Here is a 24,725-nt window from a genome sequence, read left to right on the forward strand (position 1 = left end):
TGAGCTGTGCGACCCTGGGACTGCACCCCGGCTCAGGGTCCTATCAGTTCCCTTCCTCAGGGGTTGTGTGAGGATGATGTGGAAGCTGGGTAGCATGCTGCTAAGCTCACTGCCCCCCCACCCCCAGGCTCTCTGATGCGCGGCCCATGTCATTTATCCACAAGCATATGAGAGACCTCTCTCACTTCTCGCTGTCTCCTAGGCGCAGAAAGGCGGAGTGAGAAGGGGATCCTGACACCAGGAGCCTGGATTTCTTTCTTGAGTTAACAGTTTACTTTCTTTTTTTTAAAGTATTGTTACATCTATTCTTAAAGAAAAGACTCGCAAGTCGTCCGTGAAATAGCCAGGATTAAAAATCTTATTTTCATTTTACAGATGAGGTAAACTGAGGCACAGAAAGAGTGAGGGATTTATCTCTGACCCTGTAACGTGCTGGATAGGACCCTGGTTCCCTGGACTCACATTCCTCTGCTCCCAGTTCCCTCCCATCATCGCGGACCCCTTAAGTACTCAAAACCACCACCATTACCAGGTTATCCTCGGCTGCAAAACCTTCAATGGACCAGTCAAGCCCCCACTGGTCTGCACTATCCCCTGCCCTCAAACCTCCAGCCCCACTCCCATCGCCAACTCCACTGTAACAGCCCAGACTGCCCGATGGACACAGCCATGCTCACTTGTCACCACCTCTGAGAACCCCTTGCCCACTTCTTTCTGACAAGAGGCCACCTCCTCCAGGAAGCCTTCCCTGACTGCTCTCACCGAGTTCTTTCCAGAGCTCTCAAGCCCAGGCACATGAAGTGACTCTGACAGACTTGCCCGTGTTTTGTTTACAAATTGCTTAGCCATGTCAGTCCCTAGAGCAGGGAGCACATTTTCCCACCAGTTCCATGTACCAGGGCACGAAGAAAAGACTCAATATCACTTGGCCCATCAGAACACCAGTGGTGGATACGTTACTTCTGCAATATCGACACGTTCAGAAATAGCCATTTACACGTTCAACTTTGTAAACAGAATCTCATTCTTCCCCGACACCCTCCATATCGCAAGAGTGGCCTCCGACGGCACTGTTCCTGCTTCCCTGGACTTCCTGACTGCTCCCACCATCCCTGCCTCTCTATCACAAAGCTAATGATCCTTAAACCAATGCCTACATGAACTCCAGTGTTACTGTTTAAAGATTCCAGGGGTCTTTCTTTACAGATGACCTCTTGTCATAAGACCAGACCATGAGGGCAAGAATTTTTGTTTTGTTCACGTGCCATATTCCTAGTTCCTAGAAAAAAGCCTGGTGCATAGTTACTGCTCAAAATTATCTATTGAGTATGTCTGTTGAATAAATGAGACTATTGACTCTTTGACTATCTGTTTCACAGACTTTTAAAAAATTTAATGACTGAGGGGCACTGGGTGGCTCAGTCGGTTAAGCATCTGACTCTTGATTTCTGCTCAGGTTATGATCTCAGGGTCCTGGGATTGAGCCCCGAGTAGGGCTCCCCGCTCACTGGGAAGTCTGCTTGTCTCCGTCTCCCTTTGCCCCTTGTGCTTTCTCTTTCTCAAATAAATAAATATTTTTAAAAAATTTAATGATTGAATCCAAAGGCAAATCTACAGTCTCCCAGCCAGGCCTTGACCTAAGTGGGTTCCTGGCTGTGGGGTACTGCCAGCCAAAGAGGGGTGCCAGGAAGTCCTGTCCTTCAGGCTCTAGCATGACTTATTCCTTCCAAAAAGTCCCTGTCTTGTCATCTAGCCAGAACCATCCTTCAGGGGATTTCTGCAGCCGTTCCAAAGCTATCTTTTCCTTCTGGATGAGACAAAGAACCGGAACTCCCACCCCCCAAAGGGAAACACCTCTCAAAGAGGCAAGTGAGAGGAAGAGGCTGGCCTCGAGGCTTCAGCTGCCATCCCAGCTGTCACCTCCAAAACTGAGCAGTGGAATGGGGCGACTGCCCACAGCATGGGAAGGGCGTCCCTGATGCCCCTGCCGTGTCCCAATGAGACCTACCTCTCCACCCTGACCCCCGACCCTCGAGAGCCCATCCTGGCCCTAAAAATAACTCCTTCCCTTCTACGTGCCTCCCCCATGTGCTGGCCTCCTAGTCTGGGGATTTACCTCCTCTCTCCCCTGCCAGCTTTGGGGAGGCCTACTCTGTGCCACTCACGGAGGGGAGTACAGAGAGGCACCGAGTCCCAGAAGCTCCCAGTTGAGAGACGCAATTCTGCAAAAGCACACAGCCGCAGTGGCTGGGGCCCGGCATTCTGGAGAGGGGTACGTCAGTCCCTAGGAGATCGCTGCAATGTCCAGAGTGGGGGCAGCCTTCCTCAAGGGTTTACGGCAAGAGGTTCCTGGATAAGCCAGAAATGCAGGAGATGTGGGAGGTTCCCAAGTCGCAGTCCTGTGCCAAGGTCGATGGGAGAGCTCCCTCCCCAGCTAACAATCCAAGCCCCACACTTTCAGATCCCACTGCAGACCACATCCTTCAAAGCCTCCAGAGGCTTCCTCCATTACTACCGAGTCCAAATTCATGCAAGTCCATGCAAGATCTGGCCCCTGGGACCTCGCTGCCAGGTGGCCGCCCCCTCACCCTTGCTCACTGCCCTCCACCCCAGTGGCCTCGAGCTCCTCAAGCAGACAATGCTTCCGGACCCTCCCAGATACTCCCCACTTCCTTCAGGACTCTGCCCTCACTACCCTCCGGTCACCACTCCTCTCCCAGACCCCCAGCCCTGGGCCCTGCTGTGTTCCCCTGCATCGCATGCACTCATCTGTGGTCAGAGAGCTCCGGAAGGTTCTCTCCTGCCCACAGCTGCACCCCAGCAGCTAGACTGGGGTTCAGGATATTGTAGCGCATACTGTCTGAATGAATGAAGGAACTCCCCTTCCTTCACACACCACACCCTTCCCCTGTTGGTGGTTTGAACCTTTGTGCCTGTGTGCGTGCTCGGTGACACATAGGGTAGCACGTGAGGCAAGGATGGGAGCAGAATGCCTGGCGGCCACAGCCTGGATCTGTGAAATGGGCTGGCGGCACTGCTGAGGTTAAAAAGCCCACAGAGCACGCCAAGATCCCTGGCTAGAGGGCACCGTGTTCCCGCAAACAATCGTTAGTTCAGCTCTATAAGCCGCCCCATGTTCATCCTTGGCCTGCTGGTCGACCTGCCCTGGCAAAGGAAAGGCGGTGACCTCCGGAGGCTGGGCCATGAGACGTAGGTGCAGGACAGTCAGGAGGTCACACACATGGGCCCAATCTTCCCATCTTGCATGACGGCTCTCTGGGCTGGGGTCTTATCTGCATTTCTGGGTGGTGTGCCTGAGCCACACGATCTGTCTGTCCCCCAAAGTGTCCAGCACATAATGGGGGTCCTATTACCCCTCCTAAAAGCTCGCTGCACTGTCAGCAAGCACCGTCCTAAGCACGTCACAGCCCACTCAGCCTGGCAGTGGCTCTATGAGAGAGCACTGTTATCACCCCATCTTCCAGAACTAAAGCTCAAAGACCGGTCTGTATCTGATGCTGGTTCTGCGATGGTCTAGAAAGAGCACGAGAGGGAGAGGGAGAGAATGTGGCCTCTGGTCCCGGTGTCAGCTGTGAAGTCCTGTGAGAGATCTCATCTTTGTGGTGACAATAACACCTCCCCGCCCCCGTCGAAGGCATGAGGGCGCTTGGTAAATTCGTAAAATACGACCCAGATGAGCGGCAGCTGGCCTTATTTACGAGCGTGACAATCCGGGCGACGTCTCAGCTGCTTCCCTTAGGAGGAGGGACGGAAAAGGCCTGGACGGCCGGGAAGCACAAACTAAAAGGAGACCCCGCGGCAACACAGCAGCTCTGGTCTATGGAAACCAGGGGCGCAGCGGCAAGAAACAGGACTTGAAACAAATGAAAAACCTAGGCCAATTAAGTATGTGAAATTACTTAACATACCTGCAAGGAGCCAATTGCCATTCAAGGGGGAAAGGGAAAGAATGCAAAAATTAACACAATGTTCAAGTGATGAGGTGGCAATTCTTCTCTTTAAATATATATATTTTTAAGATTTTAAGTGTATGTTTAATGCAATGGTGGCACGGCATTTTCAGTAACATTTTTAAGTTGTTAAAAACCTGCATGTACTAATGAGGTATCTTCACTGAGAACCAAGCTTCTATTTCCCAAAATACCCCCTAAATTAAATAGCTTCATTTCATTCAAGTACCTGCAGCTTTCTGTCTAGTTAGTTACAAGGTGAATGAGGTCAAATATTCTTCTAGGAGAAGCTAGAGGAGAGCCAGGCTTTGGAGACCTTTATCAGGGCCTGGGGAAGGAGCGTCTGTAGCACAGGGAGCTGCCCCAGGATGGGCCATGGGCCTGTGGCCATCCCCACGTGGGCGGTCTCGCTCCCCAGGCCTGCAAGGTCCCTGCTGGAATTCCAGATGGCAGGCAAAGCATTTGGGAAAAATAGGAATAACACCCACTCCCATGAAAGCCCCTTTTGCTTTGGGACTTTCCGGGCCTCTGGGCCTCCCAAGGATCAACTCTGGTCATGCCTAAAACAGCAGGACCACAGGGAGGGAGCATTTCTGAAGAGGGGGCTCATGAGAACAAGGATAAAATCAATTTGGATAAACCATGAAAGAGCAAAGAGGCCTGAAAGTAGCCAAAACAAATCTGAAGACTTTAAAACCCTCTCCCCCAAATCAAAATTCTCCCAACAGAAGGAACTGGGATGCTTGGTTGTTAGGAAGATTCTTTCATCATTTTTGGGGGGTCAGGGAAGCAGTGTGCTGCTGGCTGGGGGAGAAGGCAGGGCCAGGGACCTGGGGCAGGAGCGGAGCACCTGGAAAGAGCCTACCCTACAAACCCTTGGGGGTCCCAAGTCCCACTAAAGCAGGCAGGGACACAAGCCTAGGAGAAAAGGCAGAAACAGCAGGGACCTCAGAATAGGGCAGACCCCTCTGTACAGGGCAGAGGAGCTACTGGCCAGGGACGGGGGCAGGGGTGGAGGTCCACTCAGAAACAGGGATCCTCTTAAATCACCAAACTAAACAGATACCATTGCTGAGACCAGCCAAACACCAAAGAAAGAACTCCCTCAAGATTCCAGTCACCTGCAAACCGCCACCAAGGTCAAGGTCAGCTTTCCATTGGCAGTAAAAGTGACTCACCCTCACTTTCCCGGCTCTAAGGAGCATTTCCACCCCAAAGGGCAGGGAAGGCTGTATTTCATCCCTACAGACCCCCCACTTATGGGAAAGGAGGGCTCAATTAAGACAGCTAATCTGCATCCAGGGAAGACCCCCCAAGGGCCCCTCTGCAGCCCCAGGCTCCCCTCTCCCCAAGAAATGCTGCCATTAACCTTCTAACTCCCCCAGCAGGAGGAGTTGCCAGTTGCTGGTAGGAGGGAGCTGGGAAGGTGACATTCAGCATGGGAAGTCAGCCCTTGCTGAATTTTATGACTCCATTCTGAAGTAAATCACTCTGGCCCTAGGAACTGGCTCCAAATAGATTTATTGGTTTTAATACTTGTTTGGGGCATTGCAATTAATTGAAAGATGCTTTCTTCCAGTGATTGTTCTGAAATAGGGACCTGGGTCTCTGAGCACTCATTTTTATTGGGCATAATTACGATCGTCTAGAAATGGTGTTTGTCTGGAGTCCTCACTCCCAGAGAACAGTGCTCTCTACAAGTCCTGGCCTGCCTGAGTTCCCAAAAACCAGGGTCAGTGCCTCCCGTTGAAGGCAAAACAAGCTGAAGTTCCCTCTACAAGCTCAGGACCTTACTAATTTGCTACCCTCGCAGCCTCCTGAGATCATCAGATAGGGTCCCGAGGACCCTGTGGGCTGCAGAGAGGGCAGCCAAGGGATGAGGGGAAGCTGCTGATCGCCCCCACATCAGTTCTCGCCAGCTGGCCCTGCTCTACCCAGTTTTCACAGGAGACCACCAGTGAGCAGCAGCACGGAGCAGTGGGTACGGACTTGGACTCTAGAGCCAGACTGCTCAATCTGAATCTTGCCGTTGTTACCCATTAGCTGTGTGAGCTTAGGGAAGTTACTTAACCTCTCTGTTGACTCTGCCTCGGTTTTCTCTTCTCTAAAATGGGGATGATAATAATACCCATCTCATAGGGTTTTTATAAGGATTAAACCAGTCAATAATGTTAAAGCACCTGGTCCAGTGCCTGGCACATGGTAAGTATTAGAACTGAGTTACTGGTAAATAAAAATGTTAAAGTTATTGGAAGAAAGAATTGTGTAGCTAAAATGAAGTTTGAAAACCATTATCCTACACCAGGGGTCCACAAACTTTCTGTGAAGTAGCAGAGGATAAACATTTTAGGCCTTGTGGGCCATAGGGTCTCTGCCGCAAGTAGCCAGAGGCAGCCACAGACACGCACACAGCAATAGCCGCGACTGTGTTCCAGTAAAATCGCACTTAGAGAAACAGGCACTTGGGGTTGCCGGGGTGGCTCAGTCGGTTAAGCATCTGCCTTCACTCAGGTCATGATCCCAGGGTCCTGGGATGGAGCCCCTTGCTCAGTGGGGAGTCTGCTTCTCTCTCTCTTTCTCCCTCTGCCTCTCCCCCCAACTTGTGTTCGCTCTCTCTCTCAAATAAATAAGTAAAATCTTTAAAAAAGAGAAAAACACGCATTGGGCTAGCTTGGGTCTGTGGGCCTTTTCTATGTGCCAACCCCTGGACTAGACCAAATGCCCTACTTTACGGATGAGGAAGGACACAATGGGGAGTTATTTGACAGCCAGAACCCCGGTCTCTGCCCTCCCAGGCCCTTCGGAAAATCGAGAGCCCAGAAAGGGAGAGAGACGTAGCCAACCCTGCATTCAGAGCATGCTCCGTGGTGTTCTGCCAGTCGAAGAGGACACTGTGAGAAAAAGTGACTCTGAGGCCCTTGCTTTCCATCTATGGCACGTACCCTGGGCTCCCTGAAAGTGAGGTGCAGGGGAGGGGCGTCTCATGGTTCGTCTCGATAGCCCCCCAGCTGCCAGCACAGGATCTTGTCACCTAGAGTTGCCCCAAGAAGGTCGCTAAGTAGGGACGCCACGCGGTGGGAAGGCTCCCACCCAGGAGGACAAGGGCCTTCGCATCCTTATTTCAGTGAATTCCGGGAGTGGTTATTCAATGGAGCCCCTCCCCCAGGCCCAGGACAAGGGCAAGCCACTTGTTGAAGATCTACAATATAAAAGGGACTTCACATAAAACTCTCACTCCCTATAACTGAGCTCAAGCCAAACGAACAGGGTTTTAGAACCATTTCTTTCCTCACCCCTGCACGCACCACAGTGACCGGTGGAGGACATCTGCCCTCAGTGAGGGTCTGTGAGAAGGAAGGACGCTCCCTTTCTGTAAGACCAGTTCCTGTGGTTTACACACGGCCCCCGGAAGGTCTGCCCCTGCTCGCATCAAGAAATAAGGTCTCTGTCCCTTCCCTAGGCATGTGGGAGGGACAAGTGAGCCAGCGTCCTGGCCAAGCCTTTCAGAAATCGGTCATTTCTCCTTCCTGTTTCTTGGGACATTGACTTTGGAACCCAGCCACCGTGCTCTGAGGAAGCCCGAGCAACTCCATGGAGAAGAACCGATAGCCAGCACGTCTTGCCAGCCACGGGAACGAGCCGTCTTGGAAGCAGATCTTCCGGGGCGCTGCCTGAGCCAGCCCAGCTGACACCGTGCGGAGCACAGGCAGGCCGCACCTGCTGGGCACTGCCCAAATTGCAGACTCAGGAGCATAATCACCGACTCTTATTGTTTAAGTCACTAAATTTTAGGGTGCTTTGTTACACAGCAATATGAACTAGAAGAGGCTTTTAAACGTCAACCATTTGCTCGGGTCACAGCGCTATTCGCTTCCACAGGTAACACAGGAAAATATTCTTTTGTTTGTTAGGAATTTGGGGGACGGGATGGGAATGCAGACCCCAGATTTAACATTCTGTTATGTTAAGAAAGGAGTGTGATATTGTGATTTACAATAAGAGACACAGATCTGGTCATCTACTGTTCCTAGCACAGAGCTCCTAAAACCCTTGGAATTTATGAGAGGAAAAGGTCTTGTATTCCATAAGTCCCTTTCCACCCCCAAGTAGGTTTCTGTTAATGAGGGGACTCTTGTAAAGCACCTAAGGATGGGGCTGCTTGCCAGGGAACCGCCCTGTGATTAGAGGGTTGGAATTTTCAGTCCCACCCCCTGCCCTTGGGGGAGGGAAGAAGGGCTGGAGGTTAAATCAGGTGCCAACCGCCAATGATTTAATCAGCCATGCCTATGTAATGAAGCCTCCCTAAAAACCCGAAGGATGGGGTTCAGAGAGCTTCTGGGTTGGTGGACACATGAAGATTCGGGGAGAGTAGTGTGCTTCAAGAGGGCGATGGAAGCTCGGGGCCCTTTCTACATACTGTGGCCTATGTATCTCTTCCATCTGGCTATTCCTGAGTTAAATCTACCGGCTAGGCAAAATGTTTCTGAGTTCTGTGAGCCACTGTAACAAATTAACGGAACCTAAGAAGCAGGGTCATTGGAACCTCCAATCTATACCCAGTCAGAAGGACAGTGTCTGATTGAAGAAGACACAAAAAGATGGAAAAATATTCCATGCTCATGGATTGGAAAAATAAACATAGCTAAAATGTCTACGCTACCCAGAGCAATCTACACTTTCTTTCTTTTTTTTTTTTTTAAGATTTTTTATTTATGTGACAGAGACAGCCAGAGAGAGAGGGAACAAGCAGGGGGAGTGGGAGAGGAAGAAGCAGTCTCCCAGCAGAGGAGCCTGATGTGGGGCTCGATCCCAGAACGCCAGGATCATGCCCTGAGAAGAAGGCAGACACTTAACAACTGCGCCACCCAGGCGCCCCCAATCTACACTTTCAATGCCATCCCAATCAAAATACCAATGACATTTTTCAAAGAACTGGAACAAACAGCCCTTAAATTTGTGTGGAACCAGAAAAGGCCCCAAATCGCCAAGGAATCGTTGATAAAGAAAAAACAAAGCTGGGCACGTTGCCGGATTTCAAGCTACACTACAAAGCTGTGATCACAAAGACAGCATGGTACTGGCACAAAAACAGACACATAGACCAATGGAACAGAATAGAGAACCCAGAAATGGACCCTCGGCTCTTTGGGCAACTAATCTTTGATAAAGCAGGAAAAAACATCCAGTAGAAAAAAGACAGTCTCTTCAATAAATGGTGCTGGGAAAATTGGACAGCTATATGCAAAAGAATGAAACTTGTCCACTCTCTCACACCATACACAAAGATAAACTCCAAATGGATGAAAAATCTCGATGTGAGACAGGAATCCACCAAAATCATAGAGGAGAACATAGGCTGCAACCTTTTTGACATTGGCCACGGCAACTTTTTTCATGACACATCTCCAAAGGCAAGAGAAACAAAAGAAAAAATGAACTTGTGGGACTTCATCAAGATAAAAAGCTTCTGCACAGCCAAGGAAACAGTCAAAACAACTAAGAGGCAGCCCACAGAATGGGAGAAGATATTTGCAAATGATGCTACAGATAAAAGACTGGTATCCAAGATCTACAAAGAACTTCTCAAACTCAATACATGAGAAACAAATAATCAAATCAAAAAATGGGCAGAAGATATAAACAGACACTTTTCCAATGAAGACATACAAATGGCTAACAGACACATGAAAAAATGTTCAAAATCATTAGCCATCAGGGAAATTCAAATCAAAACCACATTGAGATACCACCTTACACCAGTTAGAATGGCAAAAATGGACAAGGCAGGAAACAACAAATGTTGGAGATGATGTGGAAAAAGGGGATCCCTCCTACATTGTTGGTGGGAATGCAAGTTGGTACAGCCACTTTGGAAAACAGTGTGGAGGTCCCTTAAAAAGTTAAAAATTGAGCTACCCTATGATCCAGCAATTGCACTACTGGGTATTTACCCCAAAGATACAGACATAGTGAAGAGAAGGGCCATATGCACCCCAATGTTCATAGCAGCATTGTCCACAATAGCTAAATTGTGGAAGGAGCCGAGATGCCCTTCAACAGATGACTGGATTAAGAAGATGTGGTCCATATATACAGTGGAATATTACTCAGCCATCAGAAAGAACGATTCCCCAACATTTGCAGCAACATGGACGGGACTGGAGAAGATTATGCTAAGTGAAATAAGTCAAGCAGAGAAAGACAATTATGATGTGGTTTCACTCATTTATGGAACATAAGAAATAGGAAGATCGGTAGAAGGAAGAAGGGAAGAATGAAGGGGGGGTAAACAGAAGGGGGAATGAACCATGAGAGACTGTGGACTCTGGGAAACAAACTGAGGGCTTCAGAGGGGAGGGGGATGGGGGACTGGGATAGGCTGGTGATGGGTATTAAGGAGGGCACACATTGCATGGAGCACTGGGTGTTATACGCAAACAATGAATCATGGAACACTATATCAGAAACTAAGGATGTACTGTATGGTGACTAACATAACATAATAAAAAATTATTATAAAAAAAAAAGAAGTACAGTGTCTGAATTTGGTGCGTTTGGGGGGGTGGCAGGGAGGGGGGTCTTGTAGGACTGAGCCCTTAACCTGTGAGATCGGACCTTATCTCCGGGGCAGGGAAGGGGGGAGGTTTATGTATCTTGTAGGACTGAGCCCTTAACCTGTGGGATCTGACCTGTTTCCAGGTAGACAATGTAAGAATTGAGCCAAACCGCAGAATACCCAGCTAGTGTCAGGGAATTGCTTGGTGGTGTGGAAACCCCACACATACATCATATTGAGAGCAGACTCATAAGGAGCTAAGATATTTTGGGGGTAACTAAAAAAGAGAAAGTATGTCTCAGGAGGTAGGGCCCATATTTTTTAACAAAAAAAATTTTTTTTGAATTCGTATGAGCATAACAACACATTTGAGAATGAGACCGCAGAGTCCCAATTCAGACATAAGACGACAGTTAAGAGAAGTCCCGACTTCAAATATTCACATGCATGTCCTGATTTTTCGTTCAGAAAATATGGTCACCATTGCTCACAACGTGGAAGAGACTACACTGGCCCAAAAACATGGAGTCCAATGGGACAAGCAGTTATCTCAGCTTCAAGAGAACTCTTACAGATTATCTGAATTATGACAGGTTTATTGGAATGAGGCTAGATTTAAAATGTACCCCTTAGTGAACTTTAGACAAGAGTATTTATTATTGGTCGGGGAATCGATGTCAAATAGAACACTCTTTATCATAGCACATGAGATGCTAAGATCTTTCTGACAATTAAATGTATTAACTGTCATTGTGCTCAAGTTATTCAGGTGCCAATTCAGAAGTTTCTGGTTATCAAAATCGTGGATGACAGGAGTTATGGTTTAAAAAGCCTACATTTGCAAAACAGGTGTTTTTGAAAGAAACTGGAGACTGTACAAAAGGACTCTTCGCTTTACAAAAATATTTACTAAGGTTGTCTTTAGTTAATGACCATCTTTTGTGAATACAAATTACAGCCATCTATATAAATGTTTTATATGAATAAATATTTAGGAACCCACACTTGTTACATGAAAAGATGTAGCCTCGGGCTGAAAGGGAACATGTATTATTCAAAACCGTCCCAATGCCAAGTGACATAAACCCAACCCAATGTGTTTATGCAGCCTTTCCCAAAATTGACGACCTTGGAGTTGTCGGTCATGCCCATATCACCAGCTGCAATATTATTATTGACCTTGTATTGACTTTGTATTAAACTTAGCATCCTGTTAAGCAATAATGCAATCACAAGTTCCATGTATTAGCTTTTTCTTCCCCTTTGATGCACATTTAAATGTTTTAAATTTTTGACAAGTGGTAATTTTTTACAAGTCATAGAGTCAACTGAAAATCGGCCTATCCTCCATCAGTAGGATGACCACGTTACTTGAAGGCATAAAAGTTAAGGGTGGTTCCTGAACGGAGGAGTAGCCCTTAATTTGTTTTCTCAGTGGAAAATGTGATATGTGACCTTGGCCAAGTCACCTTGGTTTCTCATGCCTCAATGTTGCCATTGGAAGAAGCACATTAGTCCTGCCAGTTCCCAAGGACGCCGTCATAACCCCAGTGTCGCCGACAAGGGCACGCACCGAGGTGATAATGGACAGCCCCCCGTCCACAGCCGCGCAGGCCTGCTCGGTGTCCACGCACCCACTGGGATCTGACGGCTTCTTCCCGGCCTCTGAATGCTGGAGCCAGAGCTGGGGATTCGGGAACCGTGGAGGTCACAAGCAGGCCACGGCGGAACTAGAAACTTGACACTTAGTGCTTTTCTCGTTCTGAAATCCATTACAGATACATTAAGTAAACTTGGCTCTAATGGGGTAACTAAAGTCACTAAAACCCGATGAGGATAAACCAGGAGCTGGGCTGCCAAGGTTAAAACCAGGTCCCTGACCGTGTCCATAAGCAGCCCAGCCAACCTCCTTCTTGCTCTTACTGCCCCATTTTCAGCTCGCGGAATCCCAGAGCCGCCCTGTCCTCACAGCCATCTACCGAGGTCAAATGGGAAATGGAAACAAGATGGGGCCAAGATTGGGCTCAACCTGGGCTCCCAAGTTTCTGCCCCGTGGCTGGTTTCTCTCGGCATGAATGAGGCCACAGTCAACCACGTCTGTTTCACCCAGAGAAAGCAAACATGTCACACCACTCCCCAGCAACCCCTTCCCCATACCCTTCAGCAGGTCTAACTCAAAGCCCACATCCTCAAAAGACCTAGAACGGGGCCTGGCATAGGGTGGAGATAATGTCTACCTTCCCGAAAAAATTAATTCTATAGGGAAGGAGCAAACTGCCAAACCACAGGTCTGAACGGCCAAATCAGAGCTGCTGCCTTAGGTGTGGGCCAATGCCAAAGACGACATCACAGGGGTCCTTCCTTCCCTGTGCCGGTCCATGCCGAGGATCTAATCCCTGCCTCTGGCATGGGGCCTGGCACTGGGAGCCTCAGAGGGAGACAGTCAGGGATGTTAGATACTTTCTGATCCAATCCCTGAGGTCACTGAGGAGAAAACATCAACAGTGACGTGACCTGCCCAAGGTCACCCAGGTCACCAGCGGCAGACCGGAGACCAGCGACCCTTTCAGAGCACCACAAGGAAACCTCAGGGCAACCTGTCAATCTCTGTGTGTGATGCTTCAGAGGCAAAACTCGATCAAAATGGACTAAACCACTATGAGCTGTGTGACCAAGGGTAAATTACTTAACCTCTCTGTGCCTTCTTTTTCTCATCTGTAGAAGAGAGGCCGGGAAGGCTAATTAACATTACACGAGTAAAGTGCTCACTAAGCACTTAATCACTGTAATACCTAACAAATAAACTGCCTCGGGGTGTCAGGAGAAATACCACCTGTTCAATCCCTGTTGACAGACATTTTCCCTGCTGTCCAAACATGACAGCTTAGACAGGAAAGTCCAGGTTTGGGAGTCACACATGCCTGGAGCTGTAGCTTGGCTATCGACACAAGACAGCACAGACCAGGTAAGCCTAGACAAGAGATCTTTTTATGTTTCCACAGTTCTAGAGGCTAGAAGGCCAAGATCAAGGACAGCATGGGGGCTGGGGGCACCTGGGTGGCTCAGTCATTAAGCGTCTGCCTTCAGCTCAGGTCATGATCCCAGGGACCTGGGATGGAGCCCCGCATCGGGCTCCCTGCTCAGTGGGAAGCCTGCTTCTCCCTCTCCGACTCCCCCTGCTGGTGTTCCCTCTCTCGCTGTGTTTCTCTCTGTCCAATGAATAAATAAAATCTAAAACAAAACAAAACAAAACAGAAAAAGCCCAGATGGCTGGTTTCCTCTGGGGCCTCTCTCCTCGACTTGCACATGGCCACCTTCTCCCTGTGTCCTCATCTCCCGGATGTCCTAGGTCTGCGTCTTACCTGTGTCCTTATGTCCTCTTTTTTTAAGGATACCAGTCGTATTGGTTTAGGGTGCACCCGTAGGACCTCCTTTTACCTGAATTATCTCTTTAAGGGCTCTTTCTCCAAATACAGTCATATTCGACGTACTGGGGTTAGAATTCAACCCCTAACAGCATAGGGGTTTTCTTCCTCTTTAGGGAAGGCTTACGTAGAGATCCCTAAATGCTCATGCAGGGTACCAGGATGTGCCACAATGAACTGGTTTTAAATCTGGAGAAATGGCCAAGACGAGCAAGCACCTTTCCTCATTCTACAAATATGTACTCTGTTGTAAAAAAAAATACATTTTATGGAGCACAGACCCTATGGCCGGCGCTGCCCTAGTCCTATGATCTACCTGCAGGTGACTCAGACTAGGATAGTATCGAGGTGCTTACGATCTCAGAGAACAGATCAGGTGAGGCCCCAAGGAATGACGGGAGTGACAGCAAGTGCCAAGTGCCCTGAAGATTTACAGACCAAGTCCTGGCGTGGAAGGGAGGACGAAACTGACCAGATTAGCAGAGTGTATCGACCCTAGCAGGGATGGATTTGCCCCAGGGCATTGGGCAGACACCCACGGCCCAGGCTGTTTGTCTGTATGAAGGGGATAGTGGTTTGTGGAAGGGAAGATAGTGTCCACTGCTAGGGCCAGACTTCCCAATCAGCACAGACAAGCCTCTGCAGGACCCACGGTATCCACGCCACACTAAGGAGTAATTTCCTCTTTCAACATCACAGCTACCCTCAAAGGTGACCGCTGTCTGCAATCAACCAGCCAGAGCCTCGGCCCCTCGGGCATCTCTAGTCCTGCTGTCTGTGCCACCTGCAACCTAGGCTCGCTGTCCCTGGACAATTCTGTTTGCCAGGGTTCTTCCCTTGGCCCCAGTGGTGGGAGTGGAGCAGGATACTGGCGGTGGGGGGGGGGGGAGCACGGAACCCATCTACCAAGACCACGCAAAAGGCATCATGGGACACCTGGGGTCTTATGCCCCAACAATACCCGTGAGTTAAGAAATAATAATTACTAAGAAAGGCAAAACTATAGTGAAAGAAAGCAGATGAGTTGCCAGAGCCAGGGGGTGCGTTTTTTTTTTTTAACTTCAATTATATTGAGATATAAACAATTATTTCTCAATAAAGCTGACTCTTCCAAATAAGTAAATAAAATCATATTGAATTTTTTTGAGGCAACCATTAATAAATGCTCACCCAACCATGACTCTCCTCCCCACTCCCTTGCAAGCAGTCTCACCTCTTCCTGTAGATGAAGCAGGAAACACCAAGACTTGCTTTCTCAGCCTCCGTGGAGCTGAGGTTTAAGTAGCCACCCATTTCTCTTCAATGGGATTTGCTGGAAATTCTAGCAGGGGGATTCTGGGAAAGGTTTCCATGCTTGATGAATTAAAGAACAAAGAGAAACTCACTTTCCTGCCTAGCCTCAGACAATGTTACATGAGAACATGATGTGTGGAGCAGGGGCAGCCATGCTGTGACCATGAGGGGACAAGCCCGAGGACAAAGGCCAAAACACTGAAAATGGTTGCCTGTAAGGTTAGAATGAGCCCTTGAAATGATCCCTGACCCACTGAATTAACCAACCCTAGAGCCCTACCTTCGGACTTCTGCCTCTGTTAGTCTGTAAACACCTTATTTTTTAAGCCCTGTGAGTCCGGTGTTCTTTTACCTGTAGCCAAGAACATTCTACAAGCCAGGTGGTTTTCACCTCTGCAAATGTCCACCTCCGACTCCAACCTCAAAACTGAGATCATGGTGAGACAGATGACAGATCCTTGTGGCTGGAAACTGAGACCCATCAGAACTTTGAGCCCACAGTCCCCACGGAAAATGCTTTCCTCTCTAGCCCCTGAGCAAAATGGGGAAACAGTTGCCAGTCTTTGTAGGCGCTACCTTCCACCATCCCTGTGTGCCTCCTGCGGTATAAATGACTGATGACAGTGTCTGGTGTGACCCGTGCATACATCCCTGGTCCATGTGCCCATAAGCCCGCACTGGCCCAGGACTGGCCCAGTGGATGTCTGTGTCCCATCACGATTATTAATAGCACTCCTTTCACTCTCAGACGTGTCTGCATTTGAACAAAAAAGTATAATGGCCCTGTGCTGGCTACGTCAGCATACTTTTTCTCTCTCCTTACCCAGGACTTCCCACGTTACTCGAACATGAGGCCATTCCGTCTTCCCCACCAAAATGAAGACGGGAGGCTGGAACCCTGCCCGGTTCCCCGAATTCATCTGTCCCACGGCAGGTGCCCGAGGCATGCCTGCTAACCTGACCCAAATGTTAGCGGAGGTAAGGGCCTTCCGCTAAAATGTGTGAGGCAAACCAGCAGATGTAAGCGTGAGGAACAATGTTTGGAGGGGGAAGAGGAGAAACTGGGTGCTTTCCCAGAACCCCTGACCCTCGCCCCTGGGCCCTGCCAGCAGAGGCCCTGTGTGAAACTGGCGGTGCTGATCTGGCCATCCCGCTGGCGGAGGCAACGTCGTGCTCGGGCCACTCACGTCCCACAGGACTCAACAGGGCACCTGGGGAATCTGCGAGCCCCACAGACCCCAACCACCCTGGGGAGCAGAAGGCCTTTGCTGCCCGAGGACAGCCCAGGGCACTGCAGACAGACCCCAGGACAGACGAACAACGAGCTCTAAGAAACACTCTGACCGTGAGCACCACCCAGTTTGCTGACGCGTCAAGATGTGGATTCTCTAGCCGACCCTCTGAGTCTCACGGTTCAAACTCCCAAGTGTCTCAGCGAATGACCCACGAATATGGCAAAGGCCTGTGGCTTCTCAGCTAATGGTGAGATCATGACACTGCCTACCCCAGAGGCAGGCCCTAAAAGGGAACAGCATGGGGAATGTGAGCTCCACCCACCTCGGATGGAACCACACACATTCTTTCTGAATAACTTTGGGGCTCAACTGTCACAACGACGGTTAGGCCTCTCCATGCCTCTGCCTCTCTGTCCCTCTCCCTCCCAGAAGTTACTTTTACTTAGTGAGGCAGACAGAGGATGCCGAGCACTGGGCCTGGCACTTCATAAATAGATATTCGGTGAACGTCAGCTCCCTGCATCAGATTCCGGAGTGGTTTACTTAGAAGCTGAAATGTATTCTGAGTGCTGGAGGGAGGAACTTGCAGTGTATGCTGTTGCTTCTCCCATATGAATCTGAAAAGCACTGAGCCAAAGCTTCTCCAAACTTCTGCATCACAGACTGTGCCTATGCGGCCAGCTCGGCGCATCTCGCACCCATATGCAAAAACTCCCTCTGCGCTCAGTAAGTTAGGATGGGACTTGGCTAGACGCTCTCTCACAGAATCATAGCTTGACAAATTAGGGCCCTTCCAGCAGAAGCCAACCAGATGGTGAAGGGACCTGGAAAACATCTCTCACAACGGCCAACGGGGCAATGGGGGGAAATGGCTGGGGGCTGCCTGAGGCTTAGGGAAGGCCTTTCCAACTGCAAAAGGCTGGCTCCGAATGAGGGAAGGGGATGCCTTGGAAAGCAGTACGCTCCTGGCCGTGGGAAGCATTGAGAGCAAGTACTAAGATAAGCCAGGATACCCACACCAGTGAGGAGATCAAATGGGTACCTCTATGGTGTTTCCAAGTTTAAAGTTCCAAGAACCTGGGCATGGGGGAGATGATGGGGTGTAGCTGTTTTGAAGGCCCTTTTGAAAGGTTCCCCCCTCTCCTCCTCTCTCAGGCCACCTGGGTCTTTCAGCATTCTCTCCAAGGTGGCAGGACTCAAGTTAGGGAAGGGTGAGGAGCCCCAGAATCTTCCTGGTGCCCCTGGGAGCTGAGAGCCATGGGCTGGGGGACCCTGGTCCCTGGAGGCTTGATCTGCTAACCCCTCCTCTTGGGGACGCTCTAGAACATTTGTAGCGGACATCTAAAGCCATAACAGGCCTGAGGTATTTTCCTTTCCAGGGTTGATTTTTTTTCCCCACTGGCGGGTGAAAATTCAGGCCAAGACTGCCAGGCTCCCCCTCCCCCACTTCCATGCCAGTGGGCTGACGTCTATTTCATCCTTTCTCCAAGTGTGCAAACCTTTGCAGGGGCCCAGTTTAGGGAGGGCCCTCCATTCCAACTCCCGTCTCGTCTCCTGGAGAAGACGTTGCCAAGACTCAACCTCCTTTGGTTCTAAGACCAGGAACCACCCCTCCCACCCCCCACCCAACCCCCAGGACTGGCCTAGCCCAAGGGGAAGCTGGCTGTCCACACTCAGTTCTGAGTCCCCTGGGTATTTCCCTTCCGTTCTGTGAGCTCAGCTCTTCTTTGAAAGGATGCTAGTTATATTTTACACAGCGCTTCTAGGTGCTTGGTAATTGGATGATTTTCAAGATTTTTACTCCACTGTGGTACTAAAAATACTCTAACTCGGTGTTGGGATACCCTTCTTTGGACCTGCTCATGAGAACCTTCCCTGGCTGGCCTCCCACTCCACACGATTAACTCCGGCCACATCCCTGCAGATCCACAAATGTAGGTGCCACCCCTACTACGTGCCAGCCACAAGTTCAGGCCCATGAAGACTGAACACGGAAAAGACTGGAGCTCTGCCTGAAACACATCAGCTCTCTAAAAATGCAGTGCGCCGAGAAGAGAAGTATCTGCAACACTGCTATTGAAATCGTACTCGACTACTTGCCAGGGAGTGGAAGCTTTCTCGTGGCTTCCTCAGTCCACACCTGGGAGCAGCCACCCTGCCTGCTCCTGGGGCGCAGGGCCAGTCTTCCCTGCCCTTTGCTCGTGCCCTGAGGGCCTGGAACAGGGCCCTGCTCCCCGCGGATGTTAAAAATGAAAACGCCTCTCCCCTCACTCGAAAGGCTCCCAGCTGAAGTGTGCTCTCAGCTGTCGCTGGATCCTGCCAGCTGGGCCTCCAGCATGACACAGCATCCCCGCCTGGCTTCCCTGACGACAGCGGGCCGGGCATGACAAAGGATTCTCTGACAATGGGAGGAAGAGGTCTTTTATTGTCTACAGCCGCCTCCAGCGCGGTCCCACTCGGCAGCAGCTCTTGCCCACTCCCACAACTAGCTCCAGCCCACAGGCTGCTACCTGCACACTGTATTGTCTGTGACACAGTGCCACCGGACTCTTCTACCCGCAATTCGAACCCAACACATCGACCCTGGAGATCACGAGGTCCTCCTTCTCACCCCAACCTCAGTCGACCTGCTCCGACAACCAGAAGTTCACACCTGGGTAAAGGCTGCCATCCACCCCGTCAGTGAGGCTGGAAACCTGGGAGTCACTGCGACTTCCCCTTCATTCCTCTAAGCTAAGCAATCACTACAGACTTTCGTCCCCAAATGTTTTTAATGGATAGCCTTGCCTCCATCCCCCTACTCACGGCCCTGGCTCCAGGCCTTCTCCCCTGCGACCTGGATGCTGGATGGAACCTGTCACTGCCTCATCGGCCCATTGGCCCCCTGGCTCCAGGGCTCCAGGTCATACTCCCTTCTGATCCAGGCCACATCTCAGCTCCCCTTCAAGCCCCATCCTCCAAGGGTCTAAAAGCCAAGGTCCTTGGACAGGTTCATAAAACTCCTCGGATCTGTGCCCCCTGCCTGTCTGCCTCTCCACCTTTGAACTTGACCTTGCTGCTGCAATGCCTAGGTATGCCAGACAGCCTCCAGTCACCTCTCGTAGGCAGGCACTGTTCCTTCTCGCTTCCGTTTCCTCTCCTGCTGGTTTCTTCTTTTCATCCATTCGCTTTCAGCTCCTGTACTGTCTCCCTTAGGAAGCCCTCCCTGATCAGTCATGATCCCAGGGTCCTGGGATTGAGCCCCACATCAGGCTCCCTGCTCTACAGGGAGCCTGCTTCTCCCTCTGCCTCTGCCCCTCTCTCTCTGTCTCTCATGAATAAATAAATAAAATCTTTAAAAAAAAAAAAAAAAAGGAAGCCCTCCCCGATCTCGGAGGCTAGAACAGGTGCCCCTCGACCATGCTACTATAAGGCCCTCAGGATCTTCTCAGCCACTGTGCTCACCACACAATTCCCCCTTTACAGAATTTTGGGCCATTGCCCCAACTGAAAACTTATTCTAGGTCCACCAGGACCCCAGACCCACTTCCAAAGTCACCTCTTCCACAAAATCATCCCAACTGGCCCCCCGCCACATATCACTGCTATGATAACGGTCTCCCCTACTTTATCCATCCCATCCCTGGGTAAGTTAGTCAGCACTTGGGTCTGACTCCATGCCGGATATGAGCCAACAGTAGACATAAAAAGTTCTAAAAATTTGGAAGCACTCCACTCACAAAGCTGTAATGATGATGTGACACGATGGACCACCCCAGCCCTAGGCAGTGGATTTGAAGTCTGAAGACCCAGGTTCAGATCCCTGCTCTACTGCCTCCTTGTGACTTGGGCAGGGCACTAACCTCGAAGGTTCGATTTCCTCATATGCAAAATGGGAATAATGCTGACAGCCTCGCAGCGCTATGGTAAAAGGCAGATGAGATCACTCGTGTGAACAACTTCGCAAACTGTAAACCCAAATCAAGTGTAGTCTCCAGTGCCAAACAACCCCCTCTCCAACTCCACTGCCCCCATCAATAGTTTCTGTCCTTACTGAGTCAGGTGAAGCCCCAATGAAATCTGTGGGTCCTCTTCCTAGACAAACGCACATACAAAACAGCTTTGCAAACACTTTTCAGGAGGTCGCTGAGGACCCTGCCGCGGGAAGGGAAAGCCAAAGACCAAACCTAAGTGTGCTGGGAAGCCCCCAAGCCTACCACGTCCTGCAAATCTATGCCCTCAGCCAGATTCCTAGATGCCAAAGACAAAAGGTTGGGCAGGGAAGGGCAGTGTCAAAGGAAAGGAACCTCAAGACTAAGAGGTGATCCCAGAGCCCTTCCCAGAACCAGAGGAAAGCACAGAAGAAATAGCATTCTCACTCTTTGGGAAGTAAGAACCCCACTTTTTTTTCAGAAAGCATCACAGTATGGAAAAAGAAGATTGAATGAGGCATGAAAATCTGGACTTTCTTGTCCCACTCTGCCAAGGGCTCCCAGTGACTTCGGGCAAGTCACTGCATCTTCACTGGCCTCTGGGTCTTCACATGGAGATCAGCTCATCCATAAGACCCTTCCCGGGTCTGGGTGCCTAGGATCCGGAGATGTGTCTGTTTCCCCCTCTGTTCTGAACCACAGCTTTGGCCTGGGTTTAATTCAGAAATAAGAGGCAGATGTCGATAGCGTGGTGATAATTCAGGGAGAAGGCCTCCATCACAGCGCTGTTCTAAATCCAATTGTGTGCAGCCTGAGGCAGGAGGGCAGAAGAACAGAAGAATAAAACCTGAATGTGAACAGCTGAGCTCAAGTGACTGAGTTGGCAGTGAGGCCGAGAGGTGGAGGATCCCCCCCAAAAGAACATCAAAAGAAGCTGCCACATTATCGGGTAAGCTATGTAGCAATGCCATCACATTTGGAACATTCCCAACAACTGTGATTCGCCCGTCTGTTTGAACCTCCTGTTCTCTCTCTAGACTTGGGACTCTCTCCATCCTACCTACCACCGCCTGCTTCCTCCTTCATCATCCGAACTGCAAACAATAGAACCTGAAAACCAGGGTAGGAGACCCCAAAACCGAGGTAAACTTGGAGGACAGTGTCAGGGACCCCAAAAGTGACTTTGGGAACGAACAGATAAAAAGCAGACCGACAGTAAAACATCCACGCCGACCGGTAAGACAGAAACTACTAAACCCAGGATGGGCCTGAGTGAGACCTTGACAGAAGTCACAGCCTATTACTGAACACAGCCTACCACAGCCCATCAGAGCCCAGCAGAGCTGGGGCAGGACCATGGAGAACAACCTGTCAGCTCCTCACTGCTCAGCAGAGTAATCTGGTGGTTGACTTCAGGGTCATTTTCCACTAGCTCCCTAAATTCCACAGAAGGACATACCTCCAGGCCCACCGAGGAGGTTACAAACAGCCTGAAGTCCAGGGTAACAAGGGATGGAAGGCCGTTCTTCTGTTGCTTCCTCCTGCCTTTGCTCTGGAAAAGGACTGGCATTACGAGTCCCTTCCGAACAACATGTGTGACATGGACTAAGCCCCAGGGTGAGTGCTTTAAAGCATTTATGATTTGTTCTCTCCTGTAGGCTGTGAAACACCTGTTTTATTGCATTACAACTTAGCTATTTCTACTATACTATCTTTGTGTACCCCAAACAGAGTAGAGTATCTAGCCTAGGGTAGGTGTTCAATAAACATATGCTGGGCTTAAAATCTTACGTTTCTCTCCACAGCTGGAATATGCTTTTGGCAGGTGGGGACTATGTGTTCAATTTTCTTTCCACATACTCCCAGATACAGAAACATGGAGGTGCTCAATACACAGTTGTGAATGAATGATTAGTTGGCCGAACCTAATAATCCTCCAGGCTGTGTCTGAGAACCTTCCTGTACTTGGACTCTGAAAAATACATCCAGGCATGTAGGAGCTCTTTGCTCTTTTCAGGGCTTCCCTATCACCAGAGATGCAGAGGGCAGGGAGTATCTCCTGGGATGGTTTCTCAGGGATCTACGCTTTAAACCAATGGTTTTGAAACCAGTACCTAAAGAATAAACTGTGGATTCAATAATAACACTGAATCCATGAACACACTCATATGAAGACAGACAGGTGTTGCATAAACACGTATGCCATAGGGATTTATTACACGCAGGCATGATTCTGGTATAGTGGATGTATCAGAGCTGATAACCATTCACCATTTGCAAATTATCAGATGAGTAATGATAACAGCAGGGCAGACTTCTGTTCTTTAATGGCTGTTCTCACGAGAACTGGTAACAAATCAAAATTGTTTTGACAAAGAATAAACACCAGTATAATTTACCCCCTTACTCAGGTTCAGTACTTCCTGGGGTGCCAAGACCTACCCTCAAAACAAACAAACAAACAAACAAACAAAAAACCCAAACACACACACACACACACACACACACACACACACACACACACACAGAGGCCATTATTTAAAGTAAAAGCCATAGGCTGAAAAGAGAAATCACAGGACCACAAAGAGGGGGAAAGTAGCCCTTCCCCCTCTGAGAGGCCTTGGCCAAGTCATGGCACTCTCTGAGTTTCAGTGTGCTTATCTGTAAAATGGGGTTAATACCCCCCTACCTCACAGGACCCTCTTAATAAATATGATGATTCAAAGTGGGGATGGGGGGTGGGAGAAACGCCCTGTAAAGTCATACAAACATACTATTATTATTGAAATCTGTTAATCACCGATGACGCTGTACCCCAGAATGCGTTACAAAATTACTGCCTACAAGCGTACATTATCTAGGACAGACACCTGACACACCAGAGATGATCTGTGTGTAAACCGAATCCTGTTTCAAATACTCAAAGGGAGTTTCCTCAGGCAACCTGAGTGCGTCCTGTGAGGGGCTGCACCTCTAACGTTTGCTCAGTGCATTCTGTTCCCATATAATTGGATTTTCTTGAAAGCCTGGCAGTTTCCTCGCGCTGGCTGGGCATGCTCGAAGCCGGGATTCCTGAGGTTTTCGGGCCAGACCCCGAGCTGGGCACGAGGAACCGGGAACGAGGAACCGGGCCCGGACAGCCCGCGGCCCCTCCCCGTGCTCTGGGCGGCTCCTTCCTCTGTCCTCCAGCTCCGGCGGCGGCGGCGCTCGTGCTGTGTCACTTTCGCCCTCCCGAGACTCCTGCCGCCGCGGGGCCCGCAGCTCCAGCCGCTTCCTCCCTTTGCGCGCCGGCCCCTAGCCTGGGAGATAATCCCCCGGCCGCACAGACCCGGCAGTGAAGGCGGCGAAGGCGTGCGGCCCGCCGCGCACCCGGGGAGCAGCTCGGGCAGCAGCGCCCCGACCGGCCGGGGCCGGGTGGGCCGGGCAGCCCTTGGCCCCCACTGTCTCCAGGACCAAGAACTGGAAGGGGGTGAGCAGAGCGCGCCGGTTCTCTCCAGGGTCCGCAAGGCAGCGGCGGGCGCGCGAGCACGCGCACCCACCGAGCGCCGCGGAGCAAGGGTCAACCCGAGCGTGTTGGGAGGGTGGGGGGCGGCGACACGCGCGTACCCGCGGCCCCTCCCCGCCCGGCCAGACCCGCACCCCGCGCAGCCGAGTAGGCTGCCAGCCCGCCGGGTCAGGGGGCATGGGGACGCGGGGGGAGGCACGGCGAGTCTCCCGCGCCACCGCGAGCCCGGAACTCCCTCGCCGACTCCGCGCACACGCAAACTGCAGGGGCTCCCCGGTCGCACAGCCGCAGGACCCCCAGTCCAAGTAACCCGGGCGCGCGGGCGCGCGCGGACACACACATGACTAAGAGCCCAACTGGGACCGCGAGGGGGCTGGCGGGACGATTCACCGGGCAGTCGGGCCCACGCGCGTCCCCACTACGCCGCGGTCTGTCCCCCCCACGCCCCGCCCCCCCACACACGCCAGAGCGGTGTGTACACACACAAACAGCTGGGCGGGGGAGGCGACGCCTCGCTCCTCGGGGTGGGAACACACAGGCCTCCGGCAGCCAACCCTCCCCTTTACAAGTCGCACCCCCTCCCTGCTCACACCGGCCCCCCAACCCCAGCCCTGAAAACTCCACGAAACCCAACAGCCAACGCCGACCAAAGGAGGGGTTCCGAACCCCGATTGTCTTTTAATGTCAGTGTTAAGACATTCCCAACTCACACCCGCGGTCCCCGGGATGCTTCCTCCAGACGCACCCGAGCTCCGGCCCGCGGTCCTCGGGGGCCGCAGACCTCCGCCGCCGCAGACCGAACCACAACCCCCTGCCCTCCCTGCCCCCA

The 24,725-nt window shown here is 50.8% G+C and overlaps 1 protein-coding gene across 10 annotated transcripts in view; it reads right to left on the reverse strand.

The window, feature by feature from the left end:
• CTIF (cap binding complex dependent translation initiation factor) overlaps nucleotides 1–24,725 on the reverse strand; it is a 285,846-nt gene that overhangs the window by 259,780 nt on the left and 1,341 nt on the right. The window lies entirely within an intron of this gene.

Source organism: Ursus arctos, unplaced genomic scaffold (genome assembly GCF_023065955.2).
Source record: "Ursus arctos isolate Adak ecotype North America unplaced genomic scaffold, UrsArc2.0 scaffold_17, whole genome shotgun sequence".
In the NCBI taxonomy this organism is placed as follows: Eukaryota; Metazoa; Chordata; class Mammalia; order Carnivora; family Ursidae; genus Ursus; species Ursus arctos.